The sequence below is a fragment of the Lepisma saccharinum genome, chromosome 4, assembly GCF_977018435.1.
Source record: "Lepisma saccharinum chromosome 4, izLepSacc3.1, whole genome shotgun sequence".
NCBI lineage: Eukaryota > Metazoa > Arthropoda > Insecta > Zygentoma > Lepismatidae > Lepisma > Lepisma saccharinum.
Genome location: NC_139232.1, coordinates 16429920 through 16445609, shown reverse-complemented (window position 1 = coordinate 16445609; position 15690 = coordinate 16429920).

Genomic DNA, 15690 nt, shown 5'->3' with positions numbered 1-15690 from the left:
GTGACAGTCAGATTTACCGTCATTATTATTATTATCATTATTATTCATGTATGTAGCGGTAAAAAGACGTGTTGATTCAAAGTGTTGAGTGTTTTAATTTGTAAGATTACATATTTGATTTTTGCCAAGCAGACGGGAGGAACGAGACGTTCGCGTGTGTTAAGGGCGAGCACCTGAAGGGTCACGCTATGCGTCTAAAGCTTAGGAAATTCGACCGTAATGACAAACATTTAAATATCTCGGTTTCCAACGGTCAGATTCATGTGAAACTTATACCAGCGCAGCGGCATGTGTGCAAGGACGGATGTGTGGAGTTTCGTCACGATCAAGCGACAATTACGGACGCCAGATCAAATCGGTTCTAATTGATCAGTTTGTGGACAGCGATTGCAATTGAGCTATGGGCGACAGCCAGGCGGAAGCTTAATCCACACAAGTAAACTTCGGACACGGTCCGTCCTAGTTTGGAGACAATAGAGCGTGGTGGAATAACCTCTTCGGAAGCGTCACTCCAACGTGCGCCTAGCGTCCTTTTTCAAAATCAAAATAAAACCAAGGACATGGTTTTTCGTTACACAGTCTTACCGCGATCCTTGTAACGAGAGCAGCTCCGTGCTACCTCTCCACATACAGTTTTGCCGCGATTCTTGGAACGAGAGCACCTTCGTGCTACCTTTCGTGTACAGTGGACTTTGTTGTGTTGTGCGAACACCATAGTGTGTGATAGGCAGTAAGTCTACACGAGTGCGCCTACCTCAACCGCTGGGGGAAGTTGAAGCGAAACCGTGTTTCCGTGATTACCTTACGCCATTTATAATTTTTGAGAAACGAGGAACACCGGAAACTATGGCGGGCTAGAGGGAGAAGAGAGATGAGGGCGTTACGTCGATTCGCCCGATGTCAGAAGAAACTACGCCGATGATGCCTATCCGCCGCCATGGAGAGAGAGAGAACGTCGAACGCCGCCCTATTGATACGCCGACGACGCCTACCATCCGCCACGTTGACGCCTCGACGACGCCTACCAGCCGCGACAGAGAGACGTAGAGAGAGATGTTGACGCCCCGACGACGCCGACGACGCCTACAACGACCGATCAGATGCGACGTCCGAACCTCGCCATACCACGGAGATCCACCGATCCCGAGAGGAAGAGGAGCCGGGGAACTAAGTGTTTGAACCCTTTTTGCATCTTCATCGTCACGACCAAGGAAACCTTTCGCGTGGATACTATGTGTTTTCAATCGCCCATAAAGACGCCAGGATGCACCCCGGAAGCTGAGAGATGGTAAAGTATTCATCTGTGTGAACCTTAACACGTGACGGCCCGATTGATTTAGAGAACGCCCTTGAAATTCGTCGACATTTTGAAAACGCCCACTCAACTCGAACTTCATACCAAACTCCCGTCGCGCTTGTCATTTGTAATCTATTTGTCTCAGGTCAATTTTTCTTATTCCTTGTGATATTTTTTTATGATCTTAAATTCATTGTTGTTTGTGCTCATTTGTATTTGTTTAAAGTGCGTACTATTAGAGTAAAGCGCCGCCCACTTAATTGCATATTCTACTTGAGGTTTGTTCATTTTTATGTGTCAGCGCTGTGTCGCTGCTAGCTATGTCCGGTCGCATATGTGATTATTTGTTAAAGTATTTGCCTGGTAATGTGAATTGCTCGTCGCGGCGAAGTGTTTAAGTCCCGCCTGCTAGAGAGTATATGTTTGCGCCACTCAACGGAGGTTATTTGTTATGTTTGGAACCACGTGAGGTCTTGTAAAAGGAAAACGTCCGCCCACGTGAATGTAATTGCCGTTGAGACGCCTTTGTTTATACTGGTCAAGTAATGTATGGTCACCGCGCCGACTAGTTTCTTTTTTAAAAACAAAAGGTGAACTTAAGTAAGGGCTGGCTAGGATTTAAGTAGCACTGGAGCAAAATCACAAATGACCTGATTAGACAAAAAGTAAGATAAAATTAATTGAGAATGCAATAATTAGGGCTTGTCGTCATAAAACCTGTACATGTCATGTATAATTTCTTGTGTCGATGACCCCATGAGGATTGAATCTGAGAGAGAATGTGAGAGTGCAAGTGTGGGGACCTGTAATAATTCCATTTTTGTTGGTTATGAATAGAATATACTTTTTATTTTCATGTTAATTTTGGGCTATATCATTTTCGTATACATGTCGCTACCCGTGATTTTCAGGTATGCAGCTAGCCGCTTCCCGGCTACAGGTAAAGAGGTGGTAATTTGAAAGTACATATGTCTTTGTTTTTATTCGATATGGCTTATCACTATGCACTGTCGGTCACCGGTTCCTACACACGAACTTAACCTGGACCGTAACGCTATTTCGCTTGTCCGAGGGAGATTTTGCCGCCTCTATCTAGGTAGTGGTAGCATTTGTTTTCCCGGGCAAGGGAGGGCGTAGCATACATTTTTGGCGCCGCGAACACAGGGACCGGTATATTTTAAATCGAAAGCACCCTCAGTGCAGGTGCATATGTCGTTTTTGTAAGGGCTACGTCAGGCGTATTTTGGTGTCATGTAACAGTGTTTCATTGTGAGATTTTATTGTTTTATTTTTGACGTGAGGTGGTAATTGAGATATTAGGCGTTTATTTTGTTAAGGCAATAGGGCAGCTACTTAAGGCGTTAAGCATTTTAAAATTTTTGTTTGACATATGGCATTAGGCGTTAAGTTGAGTTCTGGCAAAAGGGGAATCGACCGCCCTTATCTTTTTTCGTTTGTGAATTGTTTATATATATATTGGTATATATTGTGAGCGCTCACGTTTACGCTTGTCAGCGAGCATTGAGAATCTACCGAGGGTTGAATACTTGATTTCATGAAATTGCGCAACCGCCGCATCGAGAACTTAAACATGGGTGACGTAAGGGTGATTTGCGATGTCTGCAGCGAGGAGTTCCCAGAAAGTGAAAACGTCGGCACAGCTAGACAGGTTTGTTCCCGATGCGATCTCCCGTTAAGTCCACGTGAAGAAACCAGTCTACCGAACAGCGGGGGGCAAGCGAATGAGACCAGCGCGCAACAGGTATCTCCGGGAAGGGCAGAACGGGTCGATGGAGCAGCTAGCCTCAGTGGTACCAACTCCCAACAGATCATCGAGATGCTACTGCGGATGGAAGCAAAGATAGAGGCCACGCGAAGCGGAATTGAAGCCTCGCTCGAAGCCAAGATGGAGGCCACGCGAAGCGGAATTGAAGCATCTCTGGAAGCCGAGATGGAGGCTACGCGAAGCGGAATCGAAGCCAAGATGGAGGCGACCCAAAGCAAGATAGAGGCCATCAGCACCCAGATGCCAGTGACGGAAGACCGCCTCCAGGAAACCATCCGTACTTCCGGTGAGGTGATAACGCAAGAACTCATCACTCGGGTACAGGAATGCGAATCCCGTGTCGAAGCCAAAATCGCCGAAACCAACGTGCGGATCGACCGGCAAGAGAACCAGATGGCAACACTGTCTCAGAGCGTGCGCGACCAGGAGGAAGGTATGCAGCAGATGGCCCGACAATGCGTGCAGCTGGAAGCGACATGTGACCGTGGCATAGACACCCTGGGGCGACAAGTGAGAGAAATTTCAGTTAAAGCCGAAGGGAATTCCGAACGGATTGAGGACCTCGAGATGAAAGTGCGTCAACTGAGCATAACTAGCAGCGGCACTTCACAATCGTCGCGGGAGCCCAGATTGACGTCACCACCGGCAGCCGACGTCGCCACTTGTTCGAACGGGGAAAGCGACCAGCGAGCTCCAGAAACGCCCCGCCCCCTTCGAAGAGAAAACACTTCGTCACCACGGTTGAGTCCGTGCCGCGAGCAGAGGGACGAGGATGTACAGTTAGGACAGCCGGCCGCCAGGAGGGCTCTGTTTCCGCCCGAATACCGGAAGCACTTCAAAAAATTTTCGGGTGCTGACAGAATTCGTCCTTCCACGTACCTCGAGGAATTTAATTCTACCGCCCGAGAGTTAGGTCTGACAGACGAGGATAGGCTTCTGATTCTGAAAGGTTTAATGCAGGACCGGGCCAAGAACTGGATGGACAGGAACGAGGGGAACTTCAATTCATATGAGGAGTTCAAAGAAGCGTTTCTCACTTATTTTCAACGTCCCCTGCAGGTAGAGAGGATGCTGATGCAGGTGCGAAACGAACGATACGACAGGGGCGGAGGACTCACGTATGCCCAGTACTTTTGGAAACGGTACAATGAGTTCAAGTCTCTGCAACCCCAAATGACTACGGCGGAGATAATAGCCGCTCTGGTGTACCATTTTCCACACGAAATTCGTCGTCACCTCAATGGAGCATGCGTGTTTGACGCCGACGCGATGTCCCTCACACTGGAAAACCTGTTTCAGTGCGAGGAGGAGAGGCAGAAAACCAGGGGTGAGAAGTTTAGCAAGCGGCGCCGACCGGAAGATGATTCGTCGCACCGGAATAAACACCCGCGCGTTCATCTAGTCCAGCAGGGATGGAGAGGACAGCACCACGCTCCAGGGGCTGAAAGGAACCGCCAGCTGCAAGATCCACCTTCACCGCAACGAAGACGCCCGTTCAGAGGCAGGAGACGGCGTGGAGGTCCGACTCGTGCGTCGCCAAGGAGAAACGACGGTTTTTTTCAAAACGGCCAAGTCCGGGATGGATTTTATCAGCGCCACGCGGATAGCAGGTCGGTCAGCCCGGAGTCAGATCGGGGAGATGCAGGACGCCGTGGAGCGAGGACGCAACGGAGCCCAGCGAGAGAAGAGACCAGGCCGAATTCCAGACGCGGTTCGCCCAGGCCAGGACCGTCGGGATACCAGCATCCGGGAAACTAATAAAAGTCTCGCGTCAGGGCTCGGATGCGGGGCAGACTACACCTGATCCACCTTCGCTTGAGCCGAACCACCCGGATGTAACAAAGACCACGCCGATCAGAATTCGTGCTGCTTGGCTGGACGAGGAGATCCACGCCGACGAGGAAGCCGAGGAAAGTCACGAGGACCGCTGGCCTTCGAAATCGCCACACGTACAACTGCGAGTGGGCGATGAAATTGTGATGGGGCTCCTAGACACAGGAAGTGAGGCAAGCTTATGCTCGGGGGCAACTTGGCGGCGCGTGACAAAGGGAGTGCGCAGGCCACAACTTCAGCACGTACGAGACTTTAGACACATCGATTTCTCGGGCAAAGCGAGAGAGAGGCCTCTCGGTCACACCATTCTGCAGGCAACGCTGGATGAACATCATGTTGAGGTTGAGGTTCTGGTGGTCCAGTTATTGTCCGTGGACCTGCTGCTAGGAATGGATTTCCTGAGCCGGTATGCGTCTGTGCTTAACATCGGTCGACACTTTGTAACCTTGAATAATCGCGACGAAGAGTTTAACGTCGAATTCTGTAGGTCATGCGCAGGAGAAGAGGGCGAGTTCCAGCCCGTCGTCGCTTTATGTTCGGAGGTCGACCGCGACAAAGGAGTACAGGAAAGATTGCACGCCGCAGTTGCTTCGTGTGAGAATCTCTCAGCGAGTCAGAAGCAAGTTTTCGCCAAACTTTTGAGGGAGAATGCCGTCGTTCTTGATGAAAGGCCAGGAAAGTGCCAGAAGTATACGCATGAAATCCGTGTCGAGGGAGAAGGTCCAGTTGTCAGTAAGCCTTACCCGATAGCGTTTACACATCGACCGGAAGTGCGTCGGCAGCTGCAGCAGATGCTGGAGTGGGGCGTAATTAGGAAATCACGCTCCGTACATTTGAATCCTCTTCTCGTGGTGAAGAAATTTGACAATAGCCTCAGAATTTGCGGAGATTTTCGCGCGCTAAATACAAGGTGTAAGCTGGAACGCGTCAGAACATTAAAACTACAGGACACCCTACAACTGTTCCATGGCAAGCACGTGTTCTCAAAAATCGATATGTTATCTGGATTCTGGCAGGTCCCCTTGTGCGAACAGAGCATGCCTTATACAGCCTTCGGATTCGAGGATAACTTATACGAGTTTACCGTCGTTCCGTTCGGAATCTCTAACGGCGTGCAAGCTTTCACGAACGCCATGGCGGAAGTGCTCGGAGACGAAGTGAAAGATTTCTGTCTGTGGTATGTTGATGACATCTTGTGCTTTTCAAGAAACGTGGAAGAACATTTTGAACATCTAAACCTGATCCTCACTAAATTACGAGATGCGGGAATGACAATTAAACTCGAGAAATCGGCTTTCTTTCAACCGGAAGTGCAATTTTTGGGCCACATCATAGACGCGCAAGGCGTGAGGCAGGACCCAGTGAAGTTTGACACGATAAGGAAGCTCGAGCCCCCGACATCAACGAAAGGAGTCCAGCGCCTTCTAGGGATATTTACGTGGCACCGGCGCTTCATACAGAACTTCAGCGAACTTGCGTCACCCCTATTTGAACTGCTGAAACAAGGAAAGGCATGGAAGTGGACGGAGCAACACCAAGAAGCCCTAGATAAACTAAAGGACGCCGTCTGTGAACAGCTTCGCCTCTACCACGCTGATTTTTCTGACGTTTTTTATGTCCAGTGCGACGCTTCAATCACGGCCGTGGGCGCAGTACTGTATCAAGAAAAGGAGGGGGAGAAACGTGTGATTCAGTACGCCAGTCGTTCCCTGCGGGGGGCAGAGAGAAATTACACCGTCGGAGAACTCGAGTGCCTGGCCGTGGTGTGGGCCATTGAAACTTTTCATGTTTATCTGGCTGGAGGCCACTTTGTTGTGAGAACTGACCACCGGAATCTCCAATGGCTGCACCGCGCGAAAAACTGGAGTGGGAGATTGACGAGGTGGAGCAATCGCCTTCAGCGCTACTCGTTTGAGGTGGAGTATGTGAAAGGGCGAGAGAATGTTGTGCCTGATGCCCTGTCAAGATACGTTGGAGGGAAAGGATTAACAAAAGTGCACGTAAATTTGATGCAGTTCGATTCCCTGTACCTGACCACCTTCAGCCGCGGGCGGTTTATAGAAATGCAACACGAAGATGCCGAGCTCGCACAGTACTTCAGTATCCTGGAAGACCAGCAACCCGCAGACCCACGTCGCCAGCGACGCGTGAAAGAGCATTTTGTCGTCGCGAACGGGATCCTGTGCAAGACGGATGTCCACAACCCGGAGCGCCTGAGGGTATATGTGCCAGCTGAAGCGAGAAAGAAAATCTTGGAGGAAGCGCATGACAAATCAGGTCACTTCGGGGGGAGGAAAATGTGGAGATACCTCGAGAGTACCTATTATTGGAAAGGGATGCGGAAAGACGCTAAGAAATGGGTGCGCGATTGCGTCATTTGTATGCAAACTAAGCCTAACCGCGTCAGAGCAGCAAAAAACCCAACATCGTTTGTGGCAGAGAAACCGCGGGAAGTGTTGTTCGCAGACTGCGTGGGACCACTCCCGAAAAGCAAGGACGGCATGAAGTACCTATTCACAGTCATGGATGGATGCAGTCGCTTCCTAGTTGCGTATCCAGTCAGGTCAACCGCGACGAGAGTGTTGCTCCGTAAGCTTACAGAAAATTACTTTGTACACCTCGGAACTCCGCGCTACATTCTCACGGACCGCGGAGCTCAGTTCACAAGTAGCCTCAGGAGGGACACTTTGGAAGCATACGCAGTGAAGCCCATATGGACCCCGAGCTACAGGCCGCAGGCAAACAAGGTCGAACGCATTCACTGTGAAATGAACCGCCTCTTGAGATTATTTTGCCATAAACAGCATCAGGAATGGAGCAAGCACGTCACCTCGATTGTACTCCTCCTAAACAACACAGAATCCGACACCCTTGGGTTCACACCAGCAAAGCTACAATTCGGCAGCACACCTCGGAGAGACGTAATTCGTCACTTTGGATTGAAGGAGGACAACCGCGACCCAACTGTCAAACAAAAGATCCTGATGGCCGTCGAACGGACGAGAGAAACCAGGAGGAAGGCCAATGAAAGACAGGCAAGAGACGGCGCCGAGATTCGAACTGGAGACCTCGCATTCGTAAAAAATCACTGACTTAGCTCTCAAATTGAAGGGAAAATCAAGAAGCTCTTTTTCATGTACGATGGTCCGTACTTCTGCAAGAGCAAGCTCGCCGCCAATATTCTGGAGTTAGTGGACTGCACGTCTGGGAAGACCATAGCACGCCAGCATATAGAGAACTGCAAGAGGTGGAACTGTTCCGATGAGAAGCGCAGAGAGTGAACAGCACTGTACGAGAGTAAGAGCGACGTAGGAATGCAAGCTGACACGTAAATGCTCACATCTTGTTCTTGTTTGGTACATATAATCTTCGTGTTATTTTTATATTCAGGGTGTTCATGTATTTGCTTGTCAATTTTTATATACAGGGTGTTCATGTATTTGATTGTCAATTTTTATATACAGGGTGTTCATGTATTTGCTTGTCAATTTTTATATACAGGGTGTTCATGTATTTGCTTGTCAATTTTTATATACAGGGTGTTAATGTATTAGTTGGTCAATTTTATATACAGAGTGTTCGAGGATTTGTAACCGAAAAATTTCTGTCCCTGTGTAGAGCGATTTTTTTTTCACGCTTACGAAATCCTTGGAAGAAGGAGAGGGGCGAGGTTGTGACAGTCAGATTTACCGTCATTATTATTATTATCATTATTATTCATGTATGTAGCGGTAAAAAGACGTGTTGATTCAAAGTGTTGAGTGTTTTAATTGCTACCTCTCCACATACAGTTTTGCCGCGATTCTTGGAACGAGAGCACCTTCGTGCTACCTTTCGTGTACAGTGGACTTTGTTGTGTTGTGCGAACACCATAGTGTGTGATAGGCAGTAAGTCTACACGAGTGCGCCTACCTCAACCGCTGGGGGAAGTTGAAGCGAAACCGTGTTTCCGTGATTACCTTACGCCATTTATAATTTTTGAGAAACGAGGAACACCGGAAACTATGGCGGGCTAGAGGGAGAAGAGAGATGAGGGCGTTACGTCGATTCGCCCGATGTCAGAAGAAACTACGCCGATGATGCCTATCCGCCGCCATGGAGAGAGAGAGAACGTCGAACGCCGCCCTATTGATACGCCGACGACGCCTACCATCCGCCACGTTGACGCCTCGACGACGCCTACCAGCCGCGACAGAGAGACGTAGAGAGAGATGTTGACGCCCCGACGACGCCGACGACGCCTACAACGACCGATCAGATGCGACGTCCGAACCTCGCCATACCACGGAGATCCACCGATCCCGAGAGGAAGAGGAGCCGGGGAACTAAGTGTTTGAACCCTTTTTGCATCTTCATCGTCACGACCAAGGAAACCTTTCGCGTGGATACTATGTGTTTTCAATCGCCCATAAAGACGCCAGGATGCACCCCGGAAGCTGAGAGATGGTAAAGTATTCATCTGTGTGAACCTTAACACGTGACGGCCCGATTGATTTAGAGAACGCCCTTGAAATTCGTCGACATTTTGAAAACGCCCACTCAACTCGAACTTCATACCAAACTCCCGTCGCGCTTGTCATTTGTAATCTATTTGTCTCAGGTCAATTTTTCTTATTCCTTGTGATATTTTTTTATGATCTTAAATTCATTGTTGTTTGTGCTCATTTGTATTTGTTTAAAGTGCGTACTATTAGAGTAAAGCGCCGCCCACTTAATTGCATATTCTACTTGAGGTTTGTTCATTTTTATGTGTCAGCGCTGTGTCGCTGCTAGCTATGTCCGGTCGCATATGTGATTATTTGTTAAAGTATTTGCCTGGTAATGTGAATTGCTCGTCGCGGCGAAGTGTTTAAGTCCCGCCTGCTAGAGAGTATATGTTTGCGCCACTCAACGGAGGTTATTTGTTATGTTTGGAACCACGTGAGGTCTTGTAAAAGGAAAACGTCCGCCCACGTGAATGTAATTGCCGTTGAGACGCCTTTGTTTATACTGGTCAAGTAATGTATGGTCACCGCGCCGACTAGTTTCTTTTTTAAAAACAAAAGGTGAACTTAAGTAAGGGCTGGCTAGGATTTAAGTAGCACTGGAGCAAAATCACAAATGACCTGATTAGACAAAAAGTAAGATAAAATTAATTGAGAATGCAATAATTAGGGCTTGTCGTCATAAAACCTGTACATGTCATGTATAATTTCTTGTGTCGATGACCCCATGAGGATTGAATCTGAGAGAGAATGTGAGAGTGCAAGTGTGGGGACCTGTAATAATTCCATTTTTGTTGGTTATGAATAGAATATACTTTTTATTTTCATGTTAATTTTGGGCTATATCATTTTCGTATACATGTCGCTACCCGTGATTTTCAGGTATGCAGCTAGCCGCTTCCCGGCTACAGGTAAAGAGGTGGTAATTTGAAAGTACATATGTCTTTGTTTTTATTCGATATGGCTTATCACTATGCACTGTCGGTCACCGGTTCCTACACACGAACTTAACCTGGACCGTAACGCTATTTCGCTTGTCCGAGGGAGATTTTGCCGCCTCTATCTAGGTAGTGGTAGCATTTGTTTTCCCGGGCAAGGGAGGGCGTAGCAGTATCACTGTTGTTATATCGCCTTCTTATCTATTAATGTAATAAAAATATATTAATTAATTTAATATAATTATACTTATTTTAATTTAACATTATTAATATTATTATTTTGAGACATTACGTTAGGACGCCCCTCCGAAATATATATCTAGATACGTGCCTGGTGTTCGATTTGATTAAAATGTAGAAAAGGAGGGGAGGGTGGTAGCGCTTCCTCTTTTACATTTCGATAGTTTTACCTCACATGTAGTACTTTGCGAGTCAACGGTGCAGATAGGAAATACGTGTACACACACACACACACACACACATAATTGATGATTCGCAAAGGAACTTCGTTAAATTCCCATGCTTGTTCCGCTCACAAATCACATCCTCTCCAAATTACAATAGCCTACTATCGTTGTTGCTTACATATATGTGTGTGTGTGTGTGGTTCCTATAACTTCACTATTTCCAAACATAAACTTGATGTGACTCTTACGAAACATTTGTTTTTGGAGTGGAAGGATCATGAAAAGGTCTACTGTTTCTTTGCAAATCTTCAATTAATCTAAAATTTAGTATAAAAACATAATTTTGGCTGACTTGCTAACTTGAGATTTAAAGACAAATTACACTGGTCTACGTCCATTTTGCTGACTGGAGGCTGATGGTTGTTCTTTAGTAATTGGAGGGTGGTAAATCCAAAACCGAAATCCGTTTTTTTCTATCACGTCAGGTTTCGGAGGAAAATAGAAAATTATCTAATATTAGGGATGTATATTTAGAGCAATGAAACAACGTATTCCGTAAAGAGGTCACAAGATGGCAGCACATGGAATATTATAATGATTATTATTTAAATCAGTTATCCGAACATTGTCAACCCCAAAACAAAGGATAAATATTACTGGCTTTGTAAGGATAGCATATAGTGCATATTTCGGAATTAAATTGGATGACCAAGATAAATCCTGGGCACCTCATAAAGTATGCAGGACCTGTGTAGACTAAAGGAAAGAAATATGTTAGCGTCTGGAACAACCTTCATGTATCGGGACAAAGAGAGGCATCTATTAAGATATTTTCAAAGGGACGAAGAACTTGTCTATTGTACAGATGTGAAGGGACTATTTGAAGCTATGAGATGTACGTATAATGCAGAAGAATGGAGGATTTTTATTGATAGCTCGAAGATGAGTTTGAAGTGTGTGTTGCTGCATAATGGCAATAAGTTAGCATCCATTTCTGTTGGCCACTCCGTACATTTGAAGGAAAGCTACGAAACAATGAAAGAACTGCTTCAATAGAAAAAGTATGCAAATGACAGTTGGCTTGTGTGCGGAGATTTCAAGGTCATTTCAATGTTACTTGGACAGGAAGCAGGTTTCACGAAATATCCATGCTTTTTGTATTTATGGGACAGTCGAGCAAGGAACGAACATTGGGTACGAAGACTGTGGCCTGCCAGGAAAAGCTTTGAAGTCGGGGCGAAAAACATCCGGAACAAGCCGCTTGTTGATCCTAAGGAAGTGTTACTTCCTCCACTGCACATTAAGTTGGGATGAATGAAGCAGTATGTAAAAGCTCTGGATAAGAATGGGGCTTGCTTTAAATACATTTGTTCAAAATTTCCTGCACTGATGCAAGAGAAAGTAAAAGCAGGTATTTTTGATGGTCTTTAGGTAAGGATGCTAATGAATGATGAAGAATTCTTACAAACAATTAACCGCACAGAGAAAGATGCATGGTGTGCCTTTTCTGATGTCATTACAAACTTTCTTGGAAACTTCAGGGCGCACAACTACGAGGTTCTAGTTGAAAATTTGTTGGTGACGTTTCAAAAGTTAGGAGTAAATATGAGTGTCAAGCTTCACTTCCTGCACAGCCACTTAGATGTATTTCCGTCCAATCTTGGTGCTGTAAGTGAAGAACAGGGCGAACGCTTCCACCAAGACATAAAAACCATGGAGCACCGATATCAGGGGAGATGGAATGAAAACATGATGGCCAACTATTGCTGGTGCTTGCAGCGTGACGTTTCTGAGGCCACCTACTCCAGAAAATCAAAGAAACGAAAATTTTTGCCTAAGTAGGTATGCATGTTGTGCTATTCTGTGGTGTATGTTAAGTTTAGCATAAGTACAGGCATCAGGTGTTCACTGTATGAGCTCGTGAAACAAATTGATCAATTTGCCTGAATTGACTAAACTTTTTGTCCATTTAGAACTCCCTATTGAGAAAATGGAAACGTATGTTTGTTAAACAACGTGACGTGATACTCTGCATGGACATCTGACTACGTCGCATTCTCTTTGCGAGTGCTGTTGGAATGTAACCGGATATAATTGTCTGAAAATTTTGTAATGTGACTTGTCAAACAATGCAACTTAATTCCTGTTATCAGCTCTGCCACCTATGTATAGTCCTATAATTTCATTACGTGCAGATGTCTATATGGAAAATTGTTGGAGTTTAGCCCAGCGTGATTTGTGAAAAATTGTGACGTGATACACTTTTTCTGACTATATATTTGGAATCAGCGACATCAAATTATATAGAATCAGTTAAAATATCTAAGTCAGGAGAAAAAGAAATTTCATTATGTGCAGATATCTATATGGAAAATTGTTGGAGTTTATCCCAGTATTTTAATTTTGTGAAAATTTTCAAATGTGATTTGTGAAAAATTGTGACGTGATACACATTTTCTGACGACATATTTGAAATCAGCGACCTCAAATTATATATAATCAGTTAAAATATCTAAGTCAGCAGAATTATTTTTTTCATATGTAGACCAGTGTTATTAATTTGAATTCTCCATAACAATAACAAAAGTGACATAAAATGTAGAAGGACAAGACTAGTGTTGCCCATGGGACGAGACGGGACAGGCTTTTAAAAATTCGAGACGAGACGAGATTGATCATGTGTCCCGAGACAAACGAATATTTTCGAGACGAGACAGCATTTCACAGCATTTCCACGAGACGAGACAGGCCAAAGTCTCGTCTCGTGGGCAACACTATACAAGACTCTTGGCTTGGTTGAGAATTACATTAGAGATGTACAGGTTAGGAAAGGGGAGGGAGAATTCCGTCTTCTTCCTCTTCAGCGCGAACCCTGCCTCCTACATTCTACATGTCCATTCAAAATGTCTTCTTAGTTTCAGATATTTTTGCCTCCCCTATAGCGTAATGGTAAAGATGACGCTCGTAATGTCAAAAGGTCCCGAGTTTGGTACCTGGTGGACGCCCAATAGTTCAATCCCACTATAAATGTAGGTCCAGTCCCGATTAGCCTATCTATACATAAAGAAGACTTACAGAAACTCAAACTCAAGATACTCAAACGACCACCATAGGGTTGACGGCGCTTGGTGCAGTGAGAGAGCTCCCCTTTGCCAAATCAAAATTAGGAAACAAAAACTCATCTTCAGGGGTTCCCTCACATTTTCGCCCTTAGATGGCAGCTGCTTATAAGGGATGAGCATCCCCACCAAAAAAAAATAAATTCTGCCTACGGGCCTGCTGTCCTGCAACGTGACCATCCGGTCTAAGGCGTTACGCTTTTGGCTCTCCAGCTACGGGACGCGCCAAGTTCGAGTCTCCTGGAAGAAGCGTAACAACTTTTCTCCTGATATTTCGGCCAGTCAAACTCGCGGGCCGCATGTAGGCCCCAGCATCCGTTAATGCGGCCCGCCTTGGCCCCACTTAACACTTCATGCTTGAAATTATCTCTACATTTGTAGTTATCCCGTTTTCTCTTTTCTCGTGATACAAGACCAGACTCATCCAAACTTCAACACATTGACCAATTTTCCCTACACAGGTATACATTCCATTATAGAGTAGGTGTTGTGTCAACTAAGCAAGCTGATGGACATGTTACTTCTGAAGTACGAAAATATCTTGCCAGCTGGGGGAGGGCAGCGTGCATACTTTCTGTCGCCTATGAGTTTGTTTCTTGATTTTCAAGGATTTACCTGGAAGAAAAGTCAGTTTCTGTAAAAGTTTCAGAGAACCATATGGCTGCCCAAACTTCGTGGGAGTAAGAAAAGGACTATAGAAGAGGAATGTAGATTTTTCAAGTGAAATGCTTACTTTTGTTGTGAAGTGAATAGTGAAAAGCGTAGAAAATTTGTACCCTGATAAAGTTTATTCATATTTCTATATCACGAAATAAATTTGCCAAACTCTGTGGCAGAGTGGTTAGCACAGCCCGTTGCGACACCAGAGGTTGCGGGTTCGAATCCTGGCCTGAGCATGGGTGTTCTTTGTATGTGTCTCTTCATCAATTTCATCATACCATTACTCATCCTCATCGTCGCCATTAGCCAAACGTGGCAGAAAAGCAACGCTAATAAAAAAAAATATTAAAAAAAATCAGAAATGCAGTTGAGGAGAGGATTGATGACTTAGTCAACGAACAATTGAAAGCGAAAATTGTTCGTGTTGTTGCCTTTTCGCTCACAATATGTGAAATTACGAACGTCTGCGAGCTAGCTCGGTTAGCCCCCTTCATTCGTGGATGCGATTCTCATCTCGATATGACAGTAAAACTACTTGAATGATTCCTCCCCGTGACACAAGGGCTGATATTTTGAAGGAAGTGGAGGCCATTTTGCAAAGTTACAGTCTTCCGTTATATTAAAACTTTTTTAGTAAAGTTATAATTTGTCCTTCTCAACTTCTCAGGAATACCAGGAATGGCAGGAATATTTGTCCACAGCAAAAATACTACGTGATGAATTTGGAAACAGGTTTCAAGACTTCAGAGGGTGCGAAGGGCAATATTCTTGTTCTGCTCTGCTAGCTTTTCTTTTGATGATGCGTGTGCAAGTCCTGCGTTCGAATGGAACTTATTGAATTGCAGTGCAACTCGTATTGAAAAATAAATGTCGCGAGGTGGGTTATCCTTGATTTTTCTCATATCTCCCATAGCAGTATCCTCGAATAAGCTATTTTGCTGTAGAAATTTTATTTATTTTGGTTTCACTTGCCTTGGTGAAAAGTTGTTTTCCATAATGACGATTAATGAAACAGCCGAGCCGAATGATCAAGAATGACTGACAAAATATTTGTTGTCTGCATTAAGAGTTTCATGCACACAAAAAAACTTATTGCAGACTTTTGAGAAGCTTGTTAAAAAATAACTGTCAAATCTGTGCGAAACGAAACTATAATTGCACACAGT